General features: G+C 37.8%; 1 long non-coding RNA gene across 2 annotated transcripts in view; it reads right to left on the reverse strand.

Annotated features, from left to right (window-relative positions):
- Positions 1-5,602, reverse strand: part of LOC113894956 — a 255,105-nt gene extending 249,503 nt beyond the window's left edge. The window contains exon 1 of one of the 2 annotated variants that reach the window (XR_003511713.1): positions 5,474-5,602. This is a non-coding gene — a long non-coding RNA (uncharacterized LOC113894956). The remainder of the gene's footprint in view (positions 1-5,473) is intronic. The other variant, XR_003511714.1, reaches the window with a different exon arrangement.
- Between the last annotated feature and the right edge of the window lie 527 nt (positions 5,603-6,129).

Below are 6,129 nucleotides of genomic sequence, written 5' to 3' on the forward strand. Positions count from 1 at the left end.
ACCAAGGCCAAGTGTCGGAGGTATTCCTCTCAGTCTTTGCTGCTTTATCCCTCCAAAACCCACTAGACATAAGTGTTCCAGGGAGGATTCTAGTCTCAGCAACTGTACTCTGCAAGGCAGGGCATGTTTCTCTCTCTGCTCCCATGATGCCCTAAACAGATCTGTGTTTCATACATACTCTCCACCCCATTACCTTCCCCTGTACCCAGACCGTGATCCCAGGCAGCCTCTGAGACTACAGTCCCTCTGATCTTCTAATCACCGATCAAAACAAAGCTAGCTCCATTCGAGTGGGCACAATGCCTTCATGTCATTCATATACTCGTCCCCATTCTGAGGTTCCCGCATAAACCCTCTGCCCTGAGACCTCCAGGTTTTGCTCTTGATATTCAGACCCATTCCAACTCAAAAGAGCTTTGACTTTCAGATGACTGACTTTGCAGTAGATTTTTTAAAGTCTACCTGGGAGCTCAAAACCCCAAGAATTTGACTATTCATTCCCGTAAGATTACTTCTGCATTTCTTTCAAAGGGCAATATTCCTCACTTTCTCAAATTAGTTTTATTGGGAGAAACGCTCCAGTATGTAAAGAATAAAGAAAAGGTAAACTATATCTGATACTCTTTTAAAATTTTAAACCAATACATAATAAATGAGACACTAAAACAAGATAATAGGTCGTAACATCCAAGATTGAAAACAGTCTTCTATGTTAATTTGCAAAGGAATAGAAATAAAACATTTCAGACTTTGTTTACGGAAGGAAGGTTTCCTGATATGCTATCCTGATAAATTTACAACAGAAACAAAACTGCAGCTTCACTACTGGCACAGATTAGAAAATCTGAAAGGACTCTTACGTAAAACAAAGAGTATCCTGGAAAACAAAATTTGCTGTCACAGGTTCATAGACGATGCTTAGAATGTCTTTCCTCGGTGTGGCTAGCACTCAAAGTAACCAAATTCCAATAATAACCAAAGCACATTTTCCCCTAGAGTTCAGCTATTTCCATTTAAAATGAAGTCATGCCAATGAGTTAGCTCAGGTTCTGCTACTGAAAATGTGGTGCATGAACTACAGGCAAAAGTATCAGCCGGGAGTTGTTAGAAATGCAAATTTTTCATATCCCTCCCAAACCTAATGAATCAGAATCCGCATTTTAAGAGAATGAATCCCTGTGATGTAGCTAACAGAATCTGAGGAGCCCTCTGGTCGAAGGTATTTCTCTCTTAGTTTCTCTTCTACAAAAGGAAAAAAAAAAGGGGGGAGACATTTTATTAAAGACAGATATAACTATGTAGTAATTAAGGACTCCTTTTTGAAACTCAAAGATAATTTTAATATCATTTGTAGAGCCTCCGATGATGAAAATGTGTAGATTTATCTAACAAGGTACACTAATGTCAATAAGCCAGCACAATGTATGAGTGAGCCCACACTTTCCATTGTCAATTTGTTCCTGCCAGGCTAACACGAATTACATCAAGTCCATTTGTAAGACAGAGTTTAGAGTCTTGGTGCCAATGGATAACTCATTAGATCTCTATCTGCTCTAAAGCATTCTGCTGTGGCCTGAAATAAAATTCCAATCTTTAAACTTTTTTTTCTGAGAGAATTCCCTTTGTGTGTAGTTTCACTGTGTTCAGGAGTATGTGTCAATGGTTGTAAAACCCATCAAAAAATTGACTAGTATAAAGTGATAAAAGAAAAAGCATCAAAGAAAGTGTTATTTACAAGGCTTTTAAAATTTTCATTGGAATAACTTATACATTAAATAAAGTCTTCATAATATGACATATTTGAACATACCATATTTTGGTTGCTTCCATCATAAATTGGAAATCATACGTGGCATGCTTTTCAATAGTGATGATAAAATCTTACTGTGATCATTCACCATCATGAACACTCCCTTATGCACCAATGCATGACCATGTCTCCAGAACCAATGAAACTTGGAGTTAAGCAATTATTCAGTAATTTCTAGTGCCAGGTATGGTCTTGGCCCTGGTGGATGCTTATAAATGTTTATTGATGATGATGTCTTATAAAGCTGCCACTATCTGCTATGAATTACCCATATTGCCTTTTGGAATGGTGAATGTACTCTAAATAACTCCGCCCTTAATTTTTATTCTTCAATCCTGGCACATATGTCTATCTTGAATAAATTCTTCCAAACTGCCCTGGAATACCAAATTTTGAAGCCTTAAAATGTGCCATTCCTATTTTGGCCTTCTAATTCTGTCTATTAAATGATAGACTGTTGATAAATTGTGAAGACTGAACCTCAGAATTCACTCTAAATCATGTCTCAGGCAGAGGGAATGGCTTGTTCCAGGCCATCTGTAGTCTCTTTGCTCTTGTGGCCCACGGCACATAATGGTGAGGCAGCTGGTTGTGCTGGAAACACAGCAGAAGGCAGTTCTACCACAATCACCACCCTTTCATGAAGTTCACCGATCTAGAAAGAAATGCGATAATGTCCGCTGGCTACTCACGGTTCAGTGTATTTCAAATAACATACAGGCGCTTTTCATTCTTTAGCTCATTTAATTTTAAAATATCTTATGAGGTAGGGTATTATTACCATTATTTTACAGATAAAGAAAGTAGGGACTAAAGTACTGAGAGCAGGATTCAGAGTCAAGCTGTCTTGCTCCAAAGCCCTCCTCTCCTCTTCCGTTACCATGGCATTCATATTCTTCTCTGACCTAGGCTGCCCCACACGATACCCCATTTGAAAAACACTGTTCAGGTGAAGAGAAGCACCTTTATATTCTTAAAATAGAAACCTACAAACACATATACACTCACAAGTGCAGGTTTAAAATGGAGTTGCTTCTGAGTTATAAGTACTACACATGAAGTGACACTGCTACAAAAGTATCCAATGTAAATGAAACGAGAATTACTATGCCACTCCCTGGGAGAAGGCAATGGCACCCCCTCCAGTGCTGTTGCCCGGAAAATCCCATGGATGGAGGAGCCTGGTGGGCTGCAGTCCCTGGGGTCGCTAAGAGTCAGACACGACTGAGCGACTTCTTTCACTTTCCACTTTCATGCATTGGTGAAGGAAATGTCAACCCACTCCAGTGTTCTTGCCTGGAGAATCCCAGGGATGGAGAAGCCTGGTGGGCTGCAGTCCATGGGGTCGCACAGAGTCGGACACGACTGAAGCGACTTAGCAGCAGCAGCAGCAGCATGCCATTCCCACTAGATAATATCTAACCTCCCAAACACCCATGCTGCAAATTATGGAATGTTCATGAACGTGAGAATGCATATTCTCTAGATAGACCATCCATGTGAATTCCAATTTCCACGTACAAATGAATGTACACATAGAGACCGCCACTGCTAAGACACACAAACAAAGGACTACTTTTTTCCAAGCAAAATCCTGAAGGCCCCTGTATTCAGAAGCCCACATCAGAAATTTTGTTCATTCTGTGTGCATGAACATCACTACAGGCTGAAAGCTTATTAACTGTAATCAAGAAAGTCCTTTTGGAATTATCTTCCTTAGCCTACTTCCAAGGGAAATCATTTCTAGGTTTCTTCAGGGCAATGGTTATCAACCAAGGGCTCAGGCTCATCTTCAAATGTTCCAGACCAAATTTACTGTAATAATAATAACTGCTCTTTCAGTATTCTGATCTTTTTAACTGCTGTACATCTTTTCATCTATTTCCATTTCCCTTAGGTAGAGTGCAGACTAAGAAATCATCAGACCCATTTTTTAATCCTGTACATCATCAAAAACAATTTTGATAATCACATTATTAGTGTGTATAACCCCATCCTTCAGAACTCTGCTAGAAGAGTCACCTAAATATCCTGCTCTTATTCAGATGCTCTATTTATATCTACAAATGTCAAAAATTCTAAATGAAGCCTAGGAGCCTTGATTGACAAAGAGAGATGGCTCTCTTTTGTGGCACACAAAAAAAATAGTTAATAAAATCCCAGCACCTGCTTAAAACTCATCTTTAAGTTTCTTTAAAATTGTTCTTTGTTAATTCAGATGGTGCACATTTATACTCTGGTTCTGGAAATAGCTTTTTAATGCATGATTATTTGGGAGAGAATATTAGATTTATTACCTTTGCTAATGAACACTTAGATAAAAGTGGTATTCTCAAGGTAAGTATTCTCAAGAGGTGAACTCTGATTACCATATATTAATTTTCATTTCAGTTCAGAATTATATAAAGAGTGAACCTGGTGGCTTTTACATATAGAAAGCGGGACCTCTCCAAAGCACACTCTGCCATAATTATCAAGGGTCCCCTCTCACTTTTCTAATGTCACCTATCAGTAGAACCAGAATTCATCATCATGGAAGTAATTTCAGAGGTTTAAAAAAGCAGTGAGTGAGCCTTAAAGACACAGGATTTATCTTTACGTCTTTAAAACATGTGTGTTAGCCTCGTTTCAGTGAGACTGAGGGGTTTGACATTAAGATGTGCCTTCCCATACACCCAAGAGAATCTCTTACTTATCTGTTCCTTTTTCATAGCAGCATTTAACACAGAGTCAAATGCAGTGGAGAATGCAATCCTTTAGTAAATCCAAGGCACACCTGCATCTCCAATATTGGCGACAATGCCACAACCTTTCTGTACAAATAGTGCACAGCACTCACCTTCTCTGCAGGATCTGTCTTTATCCTGAGGCATCTGTGGCAAAAAGATATACCACGAAGCCACATAACCATAATCTTAACAAAAATATTTAATCTTACAACTAATCGGAATTGAGTACAGAAAAAAATTGACTGCCTTCATGAATTCTAAGTACTAGATGTACCCTGAGCCATCATATATTATGATAGTTTATGCTAGGATATTTGGTGTTCTGGTAGATGTAGAAAATATCAACTTATTGTACACCATTTGCTGCACATCTACATGATTAATTAGCCTGTTTACACTTAACAACATTTGAATCCTGTGTATTTTCTTTAAAAGTATCTCTTCAGATGGCTAAACGTTTTAGTGAAAGATGATCAAAATTAGCATTAAGCATTTTAACTCTTTTTTGGTAATATAACACACATATGGAAAAATTCACAAAAGTGTAGATAGAGCACAGGGAATTATCACAAAAGAAATATATCCATGGAAGCAATACTCAATGAAGAAATAGATTATAGAGTATCCTACAAAAGCCTCAATCCATGTTCCTTCCCAGTAACTACCTCCTCCATTCTCTCCAAAAATATTGCAGTTTAAAAATATGACTGTGAATTCTTTGATAATCCTACATTCAAAAGGTAAATCTCCCTTCTCTTCCCCTTAAGAGTGGATGAACTAAAATGTTTAATAATAATTTGGATCACCTTTCACTAAGTCATGTGAAGAGATACTAATTTTTAAAAAAATACACAGGATAAAAAATGTTTAGTTTGCCAGGACTGCCAAATATCACAGACTCAGTCAGTCACATAATGGAAATGTATTGTCTCACATTTTTGGAAGCTGGAAGCTCAAGGCAGGTTTGTTTCTCCTGAGGACTCTCTCCTTGGCTCGCAGGTGGCCACCTTCCCACTGTGCCTTCATGTGGTGGTCCGTCTGTGCTGCATACAGGGACAGACAGACATACAAAAGGCAATTTCAGTAAGCCCTGCGTATTTTAATTCGAAGGATTTGGACGAATTTCAGAAAAACTTATTACCACTTTTTCACCCAAATCCAACTACTCTAACCTCTTGAAAGAGGGAAAAAATACTAAAACTTAATCCATCAAAGAGCATTAGTTTGTTTCTTTTAATAAATCTGTAATCATTCTAAAAATTGTGTTCCCAAAAGAGAAAAGAAAGAATATAAATTTTCCCTAAACCATGCATTTCTTACTGTACACAATAAGATAATATCCTGACACCAGGTCATATTTTAGCTATGCTTTGGAATCTATATAATTAATGGTGTGCACGAAAGTTCTTATCCTAATGGTAGATGAAAGAATCCCCACATCTGGACTTTGCCTATAGTTACTTATCCTTTATCAACAGACGAGGCCCAGTAAAGTACTGGTAAAACTAACAAACAGATGATGTATAATGAGGCCTTTTAAAAGTGCTTTCCCATATATAGTTAAAAAATTAAATTTAAAAAATAATAAAA

Source organism: Bos indicus x Bos taurus, chromosome 7 (genome assembly GCF_003369695.1).
Source record: "Bos indicus x Bos taurus breed Angus x Brahman F1 hybrid chromosome 7, Bos_hybrid_MaternalHap_v2.0, whole genome shotgun sequence".
NCBI classification, from domain to species: Eukaryota; Metazoa; Chordata; class Mammalia; order Artiodactyla; family Bovidae; genus Bos; species Bos indicus x Bos taurus.